We start from the raw sequence: 22,997 nt of genomic DNA on the forward strand, positions 1-22,997 counted from the left end.
TTTTTAGAAAATGCTGGAATACTTTATTTTGGCCTGGCCTCAGCTCCATTTAAAATGCCATACACAGCAGGGCTGAGTTTGTGCATGTTCCTTTGAGGATAGGGAAGTAGAGGAAGTTGTGTAAGGCGTTTGGAAATGGATGGGGTGAGGGAGTAGGGTATGGAGAAGGCCATACAACAAATCTCCAACAAAAGATTGTTTATTTGTGCTACCAAATCTGCCTTTCAGGAAGAGGCCGTTTCTGACCTATAGCAAATCACAACTGAGTGGAGATTGAAAAATAGAGAATTGCTTTGAATTTCAAATTCAGTGAACTTGGAGCATCTCATCTCATTGTTAAATTCAGCAAGGAAAAAGAAACTCACGTATCCAAAGTTAAGATAAGTGAAGGGGAAAAAATAGGATGAAGATGATCTGAAAATTGTATTCAAAAGGGAGTATTCAAAATAAATAGAGAATGTTTAAGTGAAATTCATGTGTATGTGTGTATACGTGTATGTGTACATATACATGTGTATGTGTAGGTATGTGTATGTGCATATATATGTGAACTTTTAAGACCTAGATTCAGATCTTTAATCTACTACATACTAGCTGTGTGATCTTAAGTTATAGAATCTCTCTTAATTTTAGTTTCCAAATCTATAATAGTGCCAACCTCATTGAGATGTTGTGAGACTGCAATCAAACACTACATGTACCATGTCTGGCATATACTATATGCCCATCAAAAATCAGCAGCTTTAAAAATCGTGTTCAGCATTTTAATATCATGAATGGCAAATAGGTTTCATTTCTAGTGTCAACTCTGAATAATTCATTATGACTGCCTGACGGGGCTCTACAGAAACGTATCGGGTGATCAATTATTGATGTCTGCTAAGGCAGAGAATGGGAAGGTGTATTTGCCATCCTGAATCTAGTAGAAAGGTCACAGCATGTCAGGAGAACTGGTCTCTTTGCCTCCAATTAGCTGGACAACATGGGAACATCTTTTATTCCCTCTGGGTCTCATTTTCCCCAATATAAAATAAAAGAGCAATAAATTTTTTTTTTTTTTATCTCTAAGGTCTCTTTGAACCTGAAAATTCTGATTTTAATCTGAAAAACAACAGTTTCACAGGTTTGGAATGTTGATACACTTTTTTTAAAAAAACACATTTTTCATTAAGTCCATTTGTTTATGTGAAGTTATTCTATGGTTGTGTTTTGAGTAGCATTCATCATAACATAAAACGAAAGGGTGCATAGGCTGGTAAATGAAGTTATGTTGAAAGCTTCTTGCTCACTGGCTGTGTGCCCCTATTTCAGTCAAAACCTCTCTGGGCCTCAGCTTCATCACCTGCAAAATGGAAGAAAAATGATTTCTGTCCCCTCCTAACTCTCTGAGATGTGGAGCAAATTAATGAAGTCATGTTTCTACAGTCCTTTGAACTTGTGAGAAGACAGATCTTATGTGATGCTAAAGTATGAGTATTCAGATAAAAATGTGGCCCAGAAATTGCTTCATATCATTGTGATACGAATCACATTAATATCCATTTGATGTACTACAGCTTTATTGTAACACAGTAATGCTTCCAGAAGGAAAAAGAAATGGGTAAAAAAAATCCAGACTCCATCATTTTCCTTTTAAGTTGAGCTTTGTCTTTCCTTAGTGTAAATCACATGGTCTCCACCAAGATTAAAAACATAGAGCAGAAAGAAGCTTGGTGTTGGAGTAGTCCACTTAGCAAAAATGGCCTCCATGGGGGTAGATATATGTTTGTTACTTAAATATGCTTAAAACCAACCTGCTGTTGAAAATACACAAAAATGAGTCCACATAGAACAGAAATATCTTGGTCCTGTAAAGAGTGATGACAACTGATCCTAGTGCCAGAGCCTGTTCTGGGGAATGATGTCACAACTTGGAAGATGTCACATTATTCCCCAAAGTCAACATTCCCAAGGATGACTGTATCAAAAACAGGGGGACAAAGTGCCCTCAAATCTCACACTGGACAGACTTCCGTGATAGAAGAGAAGATACACCAGGATAGGTAAATAGAATAATTTTGCTTCTTCCTGGTCACTTTGATTCATCAACATCTTCAGCGACATCTACCTAAAGCAAGGAAATGGAAGAAAATGGAGAGTGCCATCACTTGCCCCACTTGATCTTTCTTGACCTCTTACCCGTAGATTCTAGATAGCAGTGATGAGAGTGGTAGCCATGGCTATTGCTACGTGATTTTGGAATGGAATGCTGCCTGAATTTCAGCTGAGGTGTGTCAGTATGACAAATTCAAAATTACTAGGCGAGTAAGACAAATCCAGATAGAGTTTTAAATAAAATTTACAATAAACTGATCCAGTACTCTTGACAGACCACCCTTCACCTCCACTCCCTACCCTCCTAAGGTCTCTTTGAATCTAAAAATACTGATTCTAATCTGAAAAATAGCACCACCTTTGAAAAACAGCACTCAAGACCCACCTTTGAAGATATCAAAAGAAACCAAATTATGGAGAGTGGGATTGTGTAAACAGATTGACAAAGCAATTTTTTGTGTGCAAGCAAGTAAGTGCTGTGTTATCCTTCATTTTGCTTTTTGGGAGAGGGGTACAAATACTATCATGTGACCCAGGCTCAGGAAACTACAGTAGGCAGGTCAACTCCAGCCCATGGCCTCGTTTTGTATTCTGAGCTTAGAATGATTTTTACATTTTCAAATGGTTGGAGTCGGGTGTGGGGAATCAAAAAATATTTTATGATGTGAAAATTAACTTTAATTCAAATTTCAGCATCTGTAAATACAATGTGATTCCATATAGCTACACTCATTTATGAATATATCATCTATCTTTAAGGGTCCCCTGGAGAGCTTTGAATTGTACCCTCTGTGCTTGGAAGACTTACATGACTGGTGTCTGACTCAGGCCTGAAAAGTCTGGCTAAAAGAACTGTGGCCCAGGGACCTCCTCCTTTCAGGAAATTAAAGGCTAAAGAAGGGTTGACCAGCTCCTCTGATGCTATCATGGGGAGAATGTTGGCACAGGCTGCATTTCCAGTATATGCTGGGAAAGGGATGCATGAGCGTTTCCCAAGGATCAGATATAACAGGTGAGAGAAGGTTGGTATGGGCTTTTCTTGGTTCCCCGGAGGGGTCCTCATCAAGAAAAGGTTCCCACTAAAGACCTAGAGGTTGAGAAAGGGGTCACAGGGATTACCTGGAATAACTGATGCTTTGCTTTCCTGCTAGCCCAGTAGTTGCCCAGCCATGTACAAACCTTTCTATCCAGATAGCAGCTAACACAGAGAAGGTAATAGGGAAGGTAAGAGATATTGAAAGGCAGCCGTGCTCTGTCCATTCTCTCCAGCTTTCCCAAGACTACTTTCACTGATTAAGTTGAAAGAGATGAGGAAACCAGAAATAGATCATATTTATTAATATCAGGAGCCATGCTCATCCAACGTATGACTTATGCCATTTATCCAGCAGTTCTAATTACACCAGCGCTCTATATCCATATTCTCATGTGAGTGTTCTGAAACTTTATGAGACTGATATTAATTCCTCCATTTAATAGGTGAAGAAATGAAGGTTTAAATAGTTTAAATGACATGTCCAAGGTCTCATGCCAGTAAGTGGCAGAGCCAAGATTTAGTCTTTGTGAATCCCAAATACATGCTCTTTTCCTGATACATTGGGCAGCTCCTATCTTTGGAGTGATACTTTTGGTGCCATATTTGTGTCTAGAGCCCATCCACCTCATAATGGTAGTGTTTATCAGGTACTTTTGTTGTTAAGGAACAAACATTTCACAGATGACCTCATGAGATGGGGGTTTATAGCAAGGACACACATTTCCCTAAGTCACCTAGGGACTAAGTGGAATTCAAACTCTGGTGTGGTTGTTCCAAAACTGCAAGTTCTTACCCTGTGCAGATGGCCTTACAGTAATACTAAGTGTGTGGCAGTGGGACAGTTTAGAGTAATCCAAATGATTTTGCACATATTACTTCATTAGATCCTTACAGCAGCCTGTGAAAGCAGGCAAGGAAACTACTGTCCTTATTTTTCAGGTGAGTAAACACAGGCTCAAATGCTGAAAAAGTAGCACCCAAGGAATATTTGTTGAATAAATGAAATAATGAATATACCCCACCCCTGGTGTGTGTGTATGTAGATATCCTGTCACTGGTCTATGATAATTTATTCTTTAATTAGGTGATAAGCCATAGAGCCCCCATCTCTGTCCTGTATTTCCCATCATAGTTTCCCATCCATTACCTTGTATATAATGGATGCTCTAGATGTTAGTATAGAGTCTTGCTACCCTATAACAGAAGAGTCTTGTTCTAGGCACATGTTTTATATTAAGTAGCATCTCAGTGGGGAGTCAGTGTAGTTGAGATGTTTATTTACTTCAGGGCCAAACTTTGGGTAAAAATACGTAGATATATATCCTGTTGCTTTTACCTACTTTTGCTTTATTTTATTTACGTTTGAGACAGGGTAAGGATCACACTCTGTCACCTAGGCTGGAGTGCAGTGGCATGATCATAACTCATTGCACCCTCAAACTCCTGGGCTTGCAGTGATCCTCCCACCTCAGCTTCCCAATTAGCTGAGAATACAGCCATGAGCCAGGTAATTTTACCTGGCTAATGTTCAAATTTTTTGTAAAGATGAGGTCTCACCAGGTTGCCCAGGCTGGTCTCAAACTCCACGCTCAAGCGATCTTCTTGTCTTGGCCTCCCAAAGTGCTGAGATTATAGGTGTGAGCCACTGCACCTGCCCTGCTTTCATCTAGTTGACCATGATTCCATGAAGTTGGCAGACATGGTTTTTAATTCAACTCTGCCATTTATTGGCCATCTGACTTTGTACAAGACACAACATAAAATTGTGTCTTAAACTCTAAAATGTGCTTTACTCTGAGCACTCTAAATGTAAAAATTATATTTATTTATTTTTTATTTTTGAAACAAAGTCTCACTCTGTCACCTAGGTTAGAGTACAGTGACGTGATCTTAGCTCACTGCAACCTTTGCCTCCCAGATTCAAGCAATTGTCATACCTCAGTCACCCGAGTAGCTGGGATTACAGGCATGCATCAACAAGCCTGGTTAATTTTTGCATTTTTAGTAGAGACAAAGTTTCACTGTGTTGGCCAGGCTGGTCTCAAACTCCTGACCTCAAGTGATCCGCCCACTTTGGCCTCCCAAAGTGCTGGGATTACAAGCGTGAGCCGCGGCACCTGGCCTAAATTATTTAAATAGAGTATCTAAACACCACACCTGGCTTATAGTAGGTACTTGATAAATGGTAATCATTCTTATTGAAAGTACTCAGCTGATGGTTTGATTTCCTGAGTTTTGCTATGATCTCTTCAGATCACAAAGTATAACATTTTGTTCATAGGGAAGGAACTGGGTTCTGATATGTCCAGACAACAGGAGGCAAGGTCTGAGATTATGCAGATATACTAATTTGGGGGCCATAACTGAGGGCAACAAGTTTTCCACAAAACAGGCCAAATCAATGAAATTCCTGGGATAGACACGACAGAACTATGTTTTGAGTTGCTTGTCTAACCTTGGAATTGGTAGATGTATTTTAAAATGTCCAATCCTGTCTTTTCCACTGGATCATTTCTTTAAAATGTCAGGCATATTAAACTGAGAGGATAACCTTTCATTTACCCAGGTCTGAACTCAGCCATTTTTGCCATTCTTATTTGAAAGCGGTGATTACTTTTGAAGGATCAAAGGATTGGATGATTGGAAAATAAGATTGCAGAAAAAGATTTTTTAAAACACTCTATCTGGACACATTTCCTCCCAAATAAATTGAGCTCACTAAAGAAATTAGATACCACTAAAGCATGATTTTCTTATTCATCAACTAATTAATCATGGATGCAATGGCTAAGGCAAAGTGATTTTTACCATGTAGATATAAAAATGCAGTTTTGTAAGTAAAAACACAATTCTTTCAAAACAACTGATGAACATCTTTCATGGAAATGCCTCAAATATCTCTTCCCTGAACAAATAGGGTTCTGCTTTGGTCCACAATTTCTTTGTGCATCAGTTTCTTTCTAACTTTAATACAACAATAAATTGGGAATCCATGTTTTATTTTTATTTTTTTGCTGCCCATCACTCTGGAAGAACTATGTTAGCATTGCTATTAAAGTCCATACTTGCCATTTTGCAAGCATTTCTTTTTCTGTTGATTGTCTGAATGGATAGCATGCTCCTTGAAGGAGGATCTACTTCTTCTTATTTTTGTCCTATTTCCACCTAGCACATAATAGGTAAGAGATAAATGTTCTTTGAAATGGAATTGAATGGCTTAGGTATTTCCTGCTGAGAAAGGCCAACCTTGGCAATCTTTGAGTAACAGCAAATTAGGTGAGCAGGAAGGAGAAGTGAGCAGCAGTATCATTTCATGTGTAGTTAATCTGGGAAATTCACCTCCCACTAGTTGGAAGTATTTGATCGTCTCCAAGTAGGAAGCCCATTTAGAATCTTCCACACTAATATTATTTGGTCACACACTCCCTTTACTTCCCTAAATGTCACATTCTGCTTGGAGTGTCTCATGCCATAAAACACATGGCTAGGAAGCCTGCGGCAAATTGAACGTTCTCCAGACTCTCCTTCCTCGACTTGTCCCATCTTTTCATATTATTTTCATGTCACACGTCTCCAGCGTGAACGAAAGCATCCCCCAGTTACGAAACACTCACAGCCCACAGGCTGAAGGGCAGGCACTTGCTTCTAGCCCAGGCAGATAGAGCTGCTCTCCTCTGGGCAGCGGTCTTTGCAATAATAGCAGCATGTTGCTCTCAGTATCATCCCAATCTAAACAACCAAGATTTAAAATGACTTAAACCTTTTTTTTGGGAGACTGAAAGTGTGGGAGCCTCACATGGCCCCTTTTGAATGCTTCAGTTCTATACCCACTATCATTTTGGGTTACAAATGCTGTTCCTTTTCAAGCACTGGCTTGGGAGATCATTTGGATTTGATCCTGCTGGCCTGATACTGCATACTTGGCTGGCTGGAACTTCCTGGCTCTAATGATGATACTCTACAGCAGGAACAGAGAATGAGTGTTAATAAATCAGTCACCCTGTTCTTTGGCAATTTATAAGGTTCACTGTATAAAATATATGATATATATTAATTATATACAATTATATAATTATATATGATGTATTTTTAATATGCAGTTCCCCATTATTCAGTGAACATGTTCCCAGACCACTAGCGGATACCTGAAACCACAGATACTTCAAAAGACTATATATACGATGATTTTCCTATACATACAATACCTATGACAAAGTTTAATTTATAAATTAGTTACAGTAAGAGATTAACATCAATAATAGAAAAATGATAACAAGATACTTATGTCAATGTGCTCTTTCTCTCTCAGAATATCTTATTGTATTGTACTCTCCTATTTTCAGACTGTGGTTGATAGCAGGTAACTGAAACCACACCTCAGTCTCTGCAGATAAGCAGGGACCATAGTATTATGTAATCCATATACAATTGGCTTTTGAACAACATGGATTTGTACTGCCCTGGTTCACTTATACATGGATTTTTTTTTTCCATAAATACAGTCAGCTCTCTGTATCCTTGGGTTTCATATCTGTAGTCCAATGCGGCTCAAAAATACAGTAATTGCAGAATGTGAAACCTGCAGATACAGAGGGCTGACTTCATATATGTGGATTCTGCAGGGTTGAATTCAGGACTGGAGTATGTGAAGATTCTGGTATATCTGCAAGGATCCTGGAACCAATCCCCTGCCAACACCAAGGGATGACTGTACATAGATATTTTTATTTATCTGTCTATCCATCTAACTGTCATTTCCTACCTATCCCAATTCCAGGGGCCAGCCTTCACATTGTAGTTAAATTCGCAACCCCTGGAGCTGTGTAGTACAGCTCATACAACTGTACACAGCAGTCCTGATCACTATTATCTGATGTTCATTGAACACGTACTATATTGCAGACCCCGTGCCAAGCACTTTCCACAGATAATCTCAGGAATTTTCGTAACAACCTCTTCAAGTTTTGCTGTGTATCTTTTACATGGAAGGAACTGAGGTTCAGAAATTACCTTGAGGAAGTTTACAAAAAGGTAATGTATCAGGGGTAAAGTAGCGTCTACAATCAGCAAGTATTATTAACAAGCAGGTTCGACCTGTGACCCTCAGTGAAGGGATCCTTTCTCCTAGAGGGGCATATCAGACCCTCCTCTCCATGGGTGGGATATGGAGTGAACAGGGAGGTTGTAAGAGCATCATCAATATTGTAGTTTAATAGTTGGAAATTTTAAAACAACTTACAGTTTTTATAATATAATTGAGGGAAAGTAAAGGTTATCAAATCTTACAATGTAGTGGTATATAGAAGAGGAGTTTCTATTCGGAGTTACAGTGACTTAATGGAGGAAGAGGGAAGAGGTGAGCCCCTCCCTGCAAGGGGTATATTTCAGAAATGCTGAAGGTTGGTATGAGATATTTAGGCTTATCCCAAAAAAAGCATGTGTTGCAAAAGGCTACGAAAGTTCCATCTACACTGATCAAATGAACTAAATTATAACCCAGTTTCTGTTACTTGAAAGTTATGTTGACCCAGCAAAAGCTAAAAGTTGTATTTTTATTCCAGTTTCCATTATATGGATTCAATTCACTCAGCAATGACTTAGTTTTTCATTTCCCTCTGTGAAGTTCTGGCTAGATTAAGCTGGGCATTGCATGGAATATATACATTCCCTGCTATGGCTGTGAAAATCAGGCCTTAAAACTAGAAGATTCATGGTCCTACAAGCAAAATCAGCACTGCAAGGCCAAAGAAAGATTAGAAAAGGGGTATTTGGGCTGAAAACAGCAGTAAAATGCTGCTCTTTTCCCATGCATGGCTATTTGGAGTTTTTCTCCAAAATTTAAGATTAGACCTAGAAAGCCTTTAGGAACTATTTATGACGATTGCTGCATTTATAGGTAGAAAACCAAGCCTTAGACTGGGCTTACCTGAGGATGCAGAGAGAGAGAGAGAGAGAGAGAGAGAGAGAGAGACAGGCTGAGCCAGCGCAGCCTGACCTCCAGTCTGTTCTGTCATGTTGTCTGCCAATAGACTGGAGCCCTCCTCATCACACTAGCATTGACCAACAATTGTATTATGTTTTTAATGAACAGTGTTGCTTGGTAGATGTCTTTTAAACCATTGCCTGACACAAATATGGGATGTGCGAATGTTTTTGTTTTAGATGTCTCAAACAGTCTTCGCTTTCTTTTAAGAGAGTATAGCATGATAGTGCTCTGACCTTTGGCCTGGAGGTTGGTATGTGACCCCCACAAGTCCAATCAGAGACCTCTCCTAAGATTTGTTGGAACTTGAAGTCTTTTTTATTCTGATCAAGGGACCTTGATATAAGAATTAGGGCTGCTGGTTACTACAAACTCCACTTTGTGAAGAAGCACTGTGACAAAAAATAGAATGAAGCCAACATTCAGGGTTTGAGTGTCCTAAGTTCAAATGTTTGTACTGCCTCTTCCTGTGTGATCCTAGGGTACTTACATCACTTCTATGAATTTTAGTTTCTTCATCTAGAAATAGGAATACCAAGATGAAAGGTAAGTTATATTGTGTATTAAAAGTACCACTTTGAGATTCCTGGGCAAGATGGCCGAATAGTAACAGCTCCGGACTGTGGCTCCCAGCGAGACCAATGCAGAAGGTGGGTGATTTCTGCATTTCCAACTGAGATACCCAGTGCATCTCTCTCGAACTGGTTAGACAGCAGGTACGGTCCACGGAGGGTGAGCAGAAGCAGGGTGGGGCGTTGCCTCACCCGGGAAGTGCAAGGGGTCAGGGAACTCCCTGCCCTAGACAAGGGAAGCTGTGAGGGACCATGCCATGAGGAATAGTGCATTCTGGCCCAGACACTATGCTTTTCCCACGGTCTTCACAACCCACAGACCAGGAGATTCCCTTGTGTGCCTACACTACCAGGGCTCTGGGTTTCAAGCACAAAACTGGGCAGCCATTTGGACAGACACTGAGCTAGCCACAGGAATTTTTTTTTTCATACCCCAGTGATGCCTAGAACACCAGCAAGACAGAACCCTTCACTGCCCTGGAAAGGGGGCTGCAGCCAGGGAGCCAAGTGGTCTTGCTCAGTGGATCCCTCCCCCATGGAGCCTAGCAAGCGAAGATCCACTAGCTTGAAATTCTCACTGCTAGTGCAGCAGTCTGAAGTCAACCTGGAATGCTTGAGCTTGGTTGGGGGAGGGGCGTTGACCATTACTGAGGCTTGAGTAGACGGTTTTCCCCTCAAAGCGTAAACAAAGCTGCTGGGAAATTCAGACTGGGTGGAGCCCACTGCAGCCTCACAAAGCCGCTGTAGTCAGACTGCCACTCTAGATTTCTCCTCTCTGGGCAGGGCATCTCTGAAAGACAGGCAGCAGCCCCAGTCAGGGGTTTATAGATGAAACTCCCATCTCCCTGGGACAGAGCACCTGGGGGAAGGGGCAGCTCTGAGCTCAGCTTTGGCAGACTTAAACGTTCCTGCCTGCCAGCTCTGAAGAGAGCAGCAGATCTCCCAGCACAGTGCTCAAGCACTGCTAAGGGACAGACTGCCTCCTCAAGTGGGTCCCTGACCACCGTGCCTCCTGATGGGGAGACACCTCCCAGCAAGGGCCGACAGACACCTCATACAGAACTCCGGCTGTCATCTGGCAGGTGCTCCTCTGGGAGGAAGCTTCCAGAGGTAGGAGCAGGCAGCAATCTTTGCTGTTCTGCAGTCTCTGCTGGTGATACCTAGGCAAATAGGGTTTGGAGTGGACCCCCAGCAAACTCCAGCAGACCTGTAGAAAAGGGCCCTGACTGTTAGAAGAAAACTAACAAATAGAAAGCAATAGCATCAACATCAACAAAAAAGGCAACCACACAAAAACTCCATCTGAAGGTCAGCAACAGCAACAACCAAAGGTAGATAAATCCACGAAGATGAGAAAAAACCAGCACGAAAAGGATGAAAATTCCAAAAACTGGAATGTCTCTTCTCCTCCAAAGGATCACAACTCCTCACCACCAAGGGAACAAAACTGGGTGGAGAATGAGTTTGACAAATTGACAGAGGTAGGCTTCAGAAAGTGGGTAATAACAAACTCCTCCAAGCTAAAGGAGCATGTTCCATCCCAGTGCAAGGAAGCTAAGAACCTTGATAAAAAGTTACAGGAACTGCTAACTAGAATAACCAGTTTAGAGAAGAACATAAATGACCTGATGGAGCTGAAAAACAGCACAAGAACTTGATGGAACATACACAAGTATCAATAGCTGGATTGATCAATTGGAAAAAAGAATATCAGAGGTTGAAGATCAACTTAATGAAATAAAGCATGAAGACAAGATTAGAGAAAAAAGAATGAAAAGGAATGAACAAAGCCTCCAAGAAATATGGGACTATGTTAAAAGACCAAACCTATATTTGATTGGTATACCTGAAAGTGACAGGGAGAATGGAACCAAGTTGGAAAATACACTTCAGGATATTATCCAGGAGAACTTCCCCAACCTAGCAAGACAAGCCAACATTCAAATTCAGGAAATACAGAGAACACCACAAAGATACTCCTCAAGAAGAGCAACCCTAAGACATAAAATCATCAGATTCACCAAGGTTGAAATGAAGGAAAAAATGTTAAGGGCAGCCAGAGAGAAGGTCAGGTTACCCACAAAGGGAAGCCCATCAGACTAACAGCAGATCTCTCAAAAGAAACCCTACAAGCCAGAAGAGGGGCGGGGGGACAATATTCAACATTCTTAAAGAAAAGAATTTTCAACCCAGAATTTCATATCTAGCCAAATTAAGTTTCATAAGTGAAGGAGAAGTAAAATCCTTTACAGACAAGCAAATGCTGAGAGATTTTGTCACCACCAGGCCTGCCTTACAAGAGCTCCTGAAGGGAACACTAAATATAGAAAGGAAAAACTGGTACTGCAAAAATAAACCAAAATATAAAGACCATTGACACTATGAAGAAATTGCATCAACTAATGGGCAAAATAACCAGCTGGCATCATAATGACAGGTTCAAGTTCACACATAACAATATTAACCTTAAACATAAATGGGTTAAATGCCCCAATTAAAAGGCACAGACTGGCAAATTGGATAAAGAGTCAAGACCTAGTGGTGTGCTGTATTCAGGAGACCCATCTCACATGCAAAGACAAACACAGACTCAAAATAAAGGGATGGAGGAGGATTTACCAAGCAAATGGAAAGTGGAAAACAAACAAACAAAAAACAAACAAACAAAATAAACAAAAAAACAACAAAAAGCAGGTGTCACAATCCTAGTCTCTGATAAAACACACTTTAAACCAACAGAGATCAAAATAGACAAAGAAGGGCAAAGAAGGGCATTACATAATGGTAAAGAGATCAGTGCAACAAGAAAAGCTAACTATCCTAAATATATATATATATATATATCCAATACAGGAGCACCCAGATTCATAAAGCAAGTTCTTAGAGACCTACAAAGAGACTTAGACTCCCACACAATGATAGTGGGAGACTTTAATACCCCACTGTCATTATTGGACAGATCAATGAGACAGAAAATTAACAAGGATATTCAGGACTTGAACTCAGCTCTGGACCAAGCAGACCTAATAGACATCTACAGAACTCTCCACCCCAAATCAACAGAATATACATTCTTCTCAACACCACTTCACACTTACTCTAAAATTGACCACATAATTGGAAGTAAAACATTCTTCAGCAAATACAAAAGAATGGAAATCATAACAAAGAGTCTCTTTAGCTGTGTCCCAGAGATTCTGGTACATTGTGTGTTTGTTCTTGTTGGTTTCAAAGTGCAATCAAATTAGAACTCAGGATTAAGAAACTCACTCAAAACCGCACAACTACATGGAAACTGAACAACCTGCACCTGAATGATTACTGAGTAAATAACTAAATTAAGGCAGAAATAAATAAGTTCTTTGAAACCAATGAGAACAAAGACACAATACCAGAATCTCTGGGACACAGCTTAAAGCAGTGTTTAGAGGGAAATTTATAGCACTAAACGCCCACAGGAGAAAGTGGGAAAGATCTAAAATCAACATGCTAACATCACAATTAAAACAATGAGGGAAACAAGAGCAAACATATTCAAAAGCTAGCAGAAGACAAGAAATAACTAAGATGAGAGCAGTACTGAAGGAGATGGAGACACAAAAAGCCCTTCAAAAAATTCAATGAATCCAGGAGCTGGTTTTTGAAAAGATTAACAAAGTAGATAGACCACAAGCCAGATTAATAAAGAAGAAAAGAGAGAAGGATCAAATAGACACAATAAAAAATTTTAAAGGGGATATCACCACTAATCCCACAGAAGCACAAACTACCATCAGAGAATACTATAAACACCTCTACACAAATACTCTAGAAAATCTAGAAGAAATGGATAAATTCCTGGACACACACATCCTCCCCAAAACTAAACCAGGAAGAAGTCGAATAAGAATAGACGAATAAGAAGTTCTGAAATTGAGACAGTAATTAATAGCCTACGAACCATAAAAAGCCCAGGACCAGACAGATTCACAGTCAAATTCTACCAAAGGTGCAAAAAGGAGCTGGTACCATTCCTTCTGAAACTATTCCAAACAATAGAAAAAGAGGGACTCCTCCCTAACTAATTTTATGAGGCCAGCATCATCCTGATACCAAAACCTGGAGAGACACAACAGAAAAAGAAAATTTCAGGCCAATATCTCTGATTAACATCAGTGCAAAAATTATCAATAAAACACTGGCAAACCGAATCCAGTAGCACATCAAAAAGCTTATCCACCACGATCAAGTCGGCTTCATCCTTGGCATGCAAGGCTGGTTCAACATATGCAAATGAATAAACATAATCCATCACATAAATGGAACCAGTGACAAAAACCACATAATATCTCAATAGATGCAGAAAGGCCTTCAATAAAATTCAACATCCCTTCATGCTAAAAACACTCAATAAACTTTGATGGAACATATCTCAAAATATTAAGAGCTATTTATGACAAACACACCGCCAATATTAAATAGGCAAAAGCTGGAAGCATTCCTTTTGAAAACTGGCACAAGTCAAGGATGCCCTCTCTCACCACTCCTATTCAACGTAATATTCGAAGTTTTGGCCACAGCAATCGAGCTAGAGAAAGAAAGAAAGGGTATTCAAATAGAAGAGAGGAAGTCAAATTATCTCTGCTAGCATATAACATGATCGTATATTTAGAAAACCCCATCTAAAAAAAGCCCTCAAACTCCTTAAGCTGAGAAGCAACTTCAGCAAAGTCTCAGGATACAAAATCAATGTGCAAAAATCACAAGCATTCCTATACACCAAGAACAAATAAACAGCCAAATCATGAGTTAACTCCCATTCACAATTGCTATGAAGAGAATAAAATACCTAGGAATACACTTACAAGGGATGTGAAGGACCTCTTCAAGGAGAAATACAAACCACTGCTCAAAGAAATAAGAAAGGACACAAACAAATTGAAAAACATTCAATGCTCATGGATAGGAAGAATTAATGTTGTGAAAATGGCCATACTGCCCAAAGTAATTTATAGATTTATGCTATTCCCATCAAGCTACCATTGACTTTCTTCACAGAATTAGAAAAAACTACTTTAAATTTCATATGGAACCAAAAAAGAGCCCATATAGCCAAGACAATCCTAAGCAAAAAGAACAAAGCTGGAGGCATCATGCTACCTGACTTCAGACTATACTACAAGGCTGCAGTAACCAAAACAGCATGGTACTGGTGTATATATATATATGTATGCCAATGCAACAGAATAGAGGCCTCAGAAATAATGTCACACATCTACAACCATCTGATCTTTGATAAACCTGACAAAAACAAACAATGGGGAAAGGATTCCCTATTTAGTAAATGGTGTTGGAAAAACTTGCTAGCTGTATGCAGAAAACTGAAACTGGATCCCTTCCCTACACCTTATACAAAAGTCAACTCAAGATAGATTAAAGATCTATCCATCTGACAAAGGGCTAATATCCAGAATCTACAAGGAACTTAAACAAATTTACAAGAAAATAACAACCCCATCAAAAAGTGAGTGAAGGATATGAACAGACACTTTTCAAAAGAAGACATTTATGCAGCCAATAAACATGAAAAAAACTTCATCATCACTGTCATTGAAGAAATGCAAATCAAAACCACAATGAGATACCATCTCACACCAGTTAGAATGGCGATCATTAAAAAGTCAGGAAAGAACAGATACTGGAGAGGATATGGAGAAATAGGAATGCTTTTACACTGCTGGTGGGGGTGTAAATTAGTTCAACCAATGTGGAAGACAGTGTGGTGATTCCTTAAGGATCTGGAACCAGAATACCATTTGACCCAGCAATCCCATTACTGGGTATATACCCAAAGGATTATAAATCATTCTACTATAAAGACACATGCAAACATATGTTTATTGTGGCACTGTTCACAATAGCAAAGACTTGGAACCAACTCAAATGTGCATCAATGTTAGACTGGATAAAGAAAATGTGGCACATATACACCATGGAATACTATGCAGCAATAAAAAAGGATGAGTTCATGCCCTTTGCAGGGACGTGGATGAAGATGGAAACCATCACTCTCAGCAAACTAACACAGGAACAGAAAACGAAACATTGCATGTTCTGACTCATAAATGGGAGTTGAACAATGAGAACAAATGGGCACAGGGAAGGGAACATCGCACACCAGGTCCTGTTGGAGTGTGGGGGACAAGGGGAAAGATAGCATTAGGAGAAACACCTAATGTAGATGCGGGGTTGATGGGTGCAGCAAACCACCATGGCACATGTATACCTATGTAAAAAACCTACATGTTCTACACATTTATCCCAGAACTTAAAGAATAATTAAAAAAAAAAAAAGTACCACTTTGAGTGTCTGATACATCATAAATGCTAAAAACTAAAATAGAGGCTAAATAAGACTCCTGCTGTATTTATCTCTATATATTTTGAATAACTGCCTTGCTCTGTGTTCTGCCTTGTTTTATTTATGTAGTTCTTGGCAAAGCTAATCCACAGTACTCATAATAGCTTATATAATAGCTCAGCTTCGCTGTACTACAATGGACTGAAACTTGTTTCCCCCAAAGTCATATGTTGAAGCCCTAACCCCCAGTGTGATGGTATTTGGAGATAGTGCCTTTGGGAGATAATTAGATTTAGATGATGTCATAAGGATGGGTACTTCATGATGAGATTAGTGCCCTTATAAAAAGATACCCTAAAGAGCTTCCCCACTCCTCATCTCTTCCCAGTATATGAGTATACAAAGAGAAGGCCGCCATCTGCATGTCAGGAAGAGCACCTTCCCTGGGAAGCCAAGTCAGCCAACACCTTGATCTTGAACTTCCCAGCTTCCAGAACTGTAATAAATAAATTCCTGTTGTTTAACCCACTCATTCTATGATATTCTGTTACGATAGCCCGAGCTAAGACAAGCACATAGTGTTTCGTTTATAGTAAATATAGCAAATAAAGTTTATACTTGTTGGGGTATACTTGGTAGGAAGATAGTGGAATGTCAGTAGTCTTAGCCATGGTCTGCAATTTCAGCTTTCTAGAAAAAGAAAGCAGGACAAATAAAATAAAATGTTTTAAAAAAAGAAAAGCAAAAGGAAACAGGAATGACAGTGGATGCAAATGTTGTTTTCTAGCATCTGGGCCTATCTTCTATCTTTCTGGGAAATTGTGGCTGCTGAATTTTCGCTACAACTCACGTCTGAGTTTAGAAATGTTTTATAGTGGTAAATTTAGACTTTTCTTTTTTTTTTAGCTACAACTATGCAATACAATTCCTAAGCTTAAAAAACACGTGCTGTATTGCATTCATTCAGTGATATTTATTGAGGGCCTTCTGCATGTCAGGTACTCTTAAAGTAGCTAGAGATACAGCAGTGATCAAATAGACAAACATCCCTACCATTTTTTAAGTATTTTTTTAATGGAGGTAAAATTTACATAGTATAAAATTAGTCATTTAAAAGTGAATAATTCAGTGGCATTTAGTACATTAAACAGTGTTGTGCAAGCACCACCTCTATCTAGTTCCAAAACATTTTCATACTCCAAAATGAAAGCATGTGCCTGGGAAGCAGTCACCCTCTACTCCCCAAATCTGACCCCTGGTAACCACAATTTATGTTCTATCTCTATAGGATTTTCCTATAAATGGAATAATATAATCTGTGACCTTTTGTGTCTGGCTTTTTTCACGTAGAACAATATTTTCACGGTTCATCTATATTGTGGCATGTATCAAAACTTCATTCTTTTTTAAGGCTGAATAATGTTCCACTGTATGAATATACCACAGTTTGCTTATCTTTACCTCTGTTGATGGACATGTGGGTTGTTTCCACCTTTTGGCTATTATGAATAGTGCTGTTATGAACATGCGTGTACATGTACTTCTTTGAGTACCTTTTTCAATTCTTGTAGGTTTATACCTAGCAATAGAATTGCTGGATCACACGGCAATTCTGTGTTTAACAGTTTGAAGAACTGTCAAATTGTTTTCCATGGTGTCTGAGCCTTTACATTCATACCAAAAATCTATGTGAGTTTTAATTTCTCCACCAGTACCTTTATTTTCATTTTTTGATTGTAGTCATCATAGTTGGTATGAAGTAGCTATCATTGTGTATTTGGTTTACATTTTCCTTATATAGTGATGTCAAATGTCTTTTCATGTACTTGTTGGCCATTTCTTGGTTGGATATATCTTCTTTGGAGAAATGTCTATTTAAGGCATTCGTGTACTTTTAAATTGGTTTGTTTTTTATTGTTGTGTTGTAAGAGCTCTTTATATACTCTCCATGCTAGATCCTTATCAGATATATGATTTACAAAATATTCTATTGTATTTTATAGTTTGTCTTTTCACTTTCTTGGTAATGGCCTTTGAAATTACAAAAATGTTTTTATTTTGGTGAAGTCTAATTTATCTATTTTTTATTTTGTTGCTGTATCTTATCTAAGAACCCATGGCCAAATCCAAGGTCATGAAGATTTAGTCCTTTTTTCTAAGAGTTGTTATGGTTTTAGCTTTCATATTTAGGTCATTGATACATTTAATGTTAATTTTTGTTATTGTGTGAGGTTAGGGTCCAGCTTTACTCTTTTACATGTGGATATTCAGTATCCCTACCATTTTGGAGAAAAATTGTAATATTGTGAAGATAATAAAAAGTAAATTGATATTGTCACAGCCAAGAGGAGCCTAAGAATACATAAGAACTAAATGTAATATGGTACCTTGGATGAGATCCTGGAACAGAGAAAGGATGCTAGGTAAAAACTAAGGAAGTCTAAATAAAGTATAGACTTTAGTTTATAATAATTTATCAATCTTGGTTAATTAATTGTGACAAATGTACCACACTAAGGTAAGACATTAATAACAGGGGTTATATATTGGTTCCCGTAGAGTATATGGGAATTCTCTGTGCTAGCCTCACAATTTTTTGTAAATCTGAAAATATTCCCAAATTAAAAGGTTATCTTAAAGGTAAACCAAAAGCATAAAAAAATGCCAGTATCTAGGAAGAAACCGAATGAAACATGTTCAAGATGTCCACACTGAAAATCATTAAGCATGCTGAGTGAAATTGAAAAAGGCTTAGATAAATAATAAGACATACTATGTTCATGGATTGGTACACTGAATATTGTTTAGATGTTAGTTGTATCAAATTTGTTTACAGATTTAGTGCTATCCTAGTCAAAATATCAGAAAATGTTTATGTAGAAACTAACAAGTTTATTTTATAATTTATACGGAAACATAAATGACCAAGAATAGCCAAAACAATTTTCAAAAAGAACAAAGTTGGGAGACTTACATTACCTAATTTTCAGGCTTATTATAAAGCTCTGCTCGTCATGACAATGTGGTCTTGAAATACAAATGACATATAGATCAATGGAACAGAAGAAAATTCAGAAATAGAACCACCAGCCCACAATTGATTTTTTGAAAAGATTTTAAAGTAATTACACTGAAAAGGTAAAGTTTTTTTCTTATAATAAGTGATGTGGGAACAACTGGACATTCATATTAAAAAATTAATTTTGATGTTTTCTTCATGCCATAAACCAAAATTAATTCGAAATGGATTTTAGGTCTAAATATAAAAGCCAAAACTATAATATTTGTAGAATAAAAGATTTATTTTTAACTTTAGAGTAGGCAAAGATTCTTAGATTAAATAAATGAAAAAAATTAATTAGACTTTATCAGAATAAAAACTTTCTACTCTTGAAAGGATACCTTTAGGAAAGTCAAAAGGCAAGCTACAGACTGGAGTAAAATATTCTTAATACACGACTCTGACAGGGGACTTGTATCTGGAATATATGATTCAGAATATACAAAGAACTCCCAAACTCAATAATAAATGACAAACAAGAACCACAACAACAACAACAACAACAAACAGGCCAAAGACTTGAAAAGGCACTTTATGAAAGAAGATATAAAGTTAATAAACACATGAAAAGATACCTAATGCCACTAGTCTTCTGGAAAATGCACATTGAACCACAACAAGATGCCATTTCACAATACTAGAATGGCTAGAGCGAAAATGACTAATAATAGTGTTGGCATGGATGTGGAACAACTGGGACCCCCATACATTGCAACTAGGTGTGTAAAATGGTATAGCTTTTTTTTTTTTTTTTTTTGGAAAACATTTTGGCAGTTTTTTTATGAAGTCAAACATGCATTTCCCATATGACACTGCAATTTCACTCCTAGGCATTTAACAAGAAGTGAAAACATATACCTACTGAAAGACTAATGTTCACAACAGTTTTATTCATAACAGGCAACAAATGAGAACCACCCATATGTCTATCAATAGCAGAATGGAGAAACACAACTGGTATACAGTTGATCCTTTAGCAATATAGGCTTAAACTGCGTGGGTCCATTTTCATGCACATTTCTTCAATACATATACTGGAAAATTTTTTGGAGATTTGCAACAATTTGAAAAAACTCACAGACAAACCATGTAGCCTAGAAATGTTGCAAAAATTAAGAAAAGGTATGTCCTGAATGCACAAAATATTTGTAGATACTAGTGTATTTATATGTTAATTGACTGTTTATGATATTGGTAAGGCTTCTTCTGGCCAACCTCAGGCTATTAGTAGTGAAGTTTTACAGAAATCGAAAGTTATGCCTGGATTTTTTACTGCGATGGGGGTGGCCCCCCTGACTCCTGTGTTGGTCAAGGGCTTCCTGTATTCAAATGGTTGATACCATTTCATAGGAGCATTGTTTGCAATAGCAAAACTAAAGATACTTTAAATATCCATAAACAGGAAAATGGATAAACTGTGAAATATTCACTTAATGTAAGACCATGAAAACTGAACATTAATGAATTCAAACTTCATGCACAAAAATATTAAGTGAAAGAAACAAAACTTAGAAGAATTCATGCAGTATGATAGTAAAGTTACATAAATTGTTTAGAAATTCTTATACACATAGAAAACGTATGAGGAAGAAAAAGAGAATGATGAATCCAAAATTCAGAAGAATAGTTTCCTTTCATAAAAGCTCCATGAGTTTGGGTCTTCTTGTCTGTTTTATTTTTAATTGTACTGTTTTCCAGTGCCTAGAACATTACTTGACACGTAACAGTCACTTAAATAAACACTTTTGAAGAAATAAATAAGAGGAAAGGGGGATTGATATGGGCAGTTGCAGTAGGGCTGGAAAGGTTTTATTACTTGAACTGGATGATGGGTACGCAGGGTGTATGTAACAATATTCTGTATACTACATGGATGTGAGTATATAGACTTTTGTATTATTAAATGTTTTTTTTTTTTTTTGAAAACAGGGTCTTACTCTGTCACCCAGGCTGGAGTGCAGTGGTGCAATTCTGGCTCACTGCAGTCTTGACCTCCCTGGGCTCAGGTGATCCTCCCACCTCAGCCTCCTGAGTAGCTGGGTCTACAGGTGTGCACTACCACACCTGGCTAATTTTTTGTATATGTTTTGCAGAGACAAGGTTTCACCATGTTGCCCAGGTTGGTCTCAAACTCCTGAGCTCAAGCAACCCTCCAATCTCAGCCCCCAAAGTGCTAGGATTACAGGCATGAGCCACTGTACCCAGCCATAAAATGTTATAAATTTTAAAATTAAAAAATACATTGTTGAACTTCCATATTGAACATATTACCAAAGTGAGGAAAAAAACAGACATCCTCACTCCATCCCTCAGACCCAACTTCCTGTTGCCTCTGCCTTGGGTCTTTACATTTGCCCTCATAGGAAGAGGGTAGAAGCAATGGGTGTAGGGTTGGTGAGTCACAAAATGAGCCTCAGAGAGTTTGGTTATTCTCATATTTTAGGTAAAAAGTTGATTTAAAAAGATGATTTTAAATTACAATTTTACATCAAAATGACCATGTTGCTATGTCCTGCCTTGTTCTGCATAAGAGCTAAAGAGAGAAAAAGAAACGGATGGGCAGGTCCATTTGGGGTGGACTTGAGGTCATGGATAGCTTTTAAGATAGAGAAGCATTTTATTCTATTTCTTTCCTTTCTTTAGCTCCAGACATAGAGTTTACAATATATGTATAAGTCTCTTTCAAATGAGTCAGTAAAGAAATGCCAGTACCAAGATGTCCCCAAAATATAATCTTAGAAAAAGGAGAAAAATGGCCCACTCTAATCACATGACAGCTGGCCCAAAAAACCATTTTCCTAGCACCATGAGGATCAACTGAGATCAACCCTAATTTTAGTTTCTTTTACACATTTTTTTTGTCTTTCAAAAATAAACCGTCTGTTTAAACAACTTGGAGGGTGAACGTTCTTATTAGTTTGCCTGTTTCCACAGAGTATTTTAGTTTATTCCAGCAAGTTCTGGCTGAATGCCTATGATGTGCCTAGCACCTTAAAGATGTGTGGACAGCAGTAGGTTCTAGTTCAAAAGCAGCTCAAATACAGAAACCTCTACCACAACCTACTTCATGAGTTAAGGAGCTGCGAAATTTCACTCACTGCCATATTATGAAAAAGTCTACTTTGGTATTGTTGAATGTCATATGTGAGGTATGGAGTTTAATGCAAAGGACTAGGAATTGCATATTTTTTGATTTGGAAAGAGAGGGGGAAAAACATGCAAACTAAGCCGTCAGTGCTGATAAATGCAAAGACTTCCTGCTCACTCTGAGAAGCATATCCTTATGGCTGAAGTTCACCAGGGGAGGTGCTGGGAGCCAATGACTAAGCAATACTCTAATCCCACTCTGGTGCAACCTGTTCCTGAACTTGGACAAGCCTAGGTTTGGTTTTCACATATGTACCATAAAGCGAGCATCCTTAAGGTTTCACCTAGCTCTCATATACTCTTTGCTTCTCTTCTATTACTTTTGTATCTTCTATACATACACACAGTTCACACACACACACACACACACACACACACACACACACACACACACCTCTTAGATGAGTGTCTTCAAATAGTTTTAGCAAACATTTCTAGAGGATCCAGCTGGAGGTCTCAAACATAGAAACTCTGAGAGAATCATTTGAAACATATGTTAATTGAATTACTGCATGAATAACTGAGCTCATTTATTCAATATAAATTTATGCTATTTTGAGAACATGGTTAATGTCTCCCAAACTTCAATTATTTACACATCACTATTATGAATTGTGGTATATACTGTGTATAATTTGGAGCATTTTAGTTTTTCTTTAAAATGTCTTATTTTTACTCAAATGTAGTTTTAAAGCAAATGCTATATTACTCTTATAAAAAGAAAACCAATACTAGTTGGGAAATATTTCTTTAGGGAGACACAA

General features: G+C 38.1%; 1 long non-coding RNA gene across 23 annotated transcripts in view; it reads left to right on the top strand.

Moving 5' to 3' along the window:
• The window catches only part of LOC105483454 (uncharacterized), a 379,659-nt gene that overhangs the window by 87,847 nt on the left and 268,815 nt on the right, over positions 1–22,997 (top strand). The window contains exon 2 of one of the 23 annotated variants that reach the window (XR_011620146.1): positions 2,854–3,106. The exons of the other annotated variants lie outside the window; for them this stretch is intronic. This is a non-coding gene — a long non-coding RNA (uncharacterized lncRNA). The remainder of the gene's footprint in view (positions 1–2,853; positions 3,107–22,997) is intronic. 23 annotated transcript variants of the gene reach the window in all.

The sequence above is a fragment of the Macaca nemestrina genome, chromosome 2 (genome assembly GCF_043159975.1).
Source record: "Macaca nemestrina isolate mMacNem1 chromosome 2, mMacNem.hap1, whole genome shotgun sequence".
Classification (NCBI taxonomy): domain Eukaryota; kingdom Metazoa; phylum Chordata; class Mammalia; order Primates; family Cercopithecidae; genus Macaca; species Macaca nemestrina.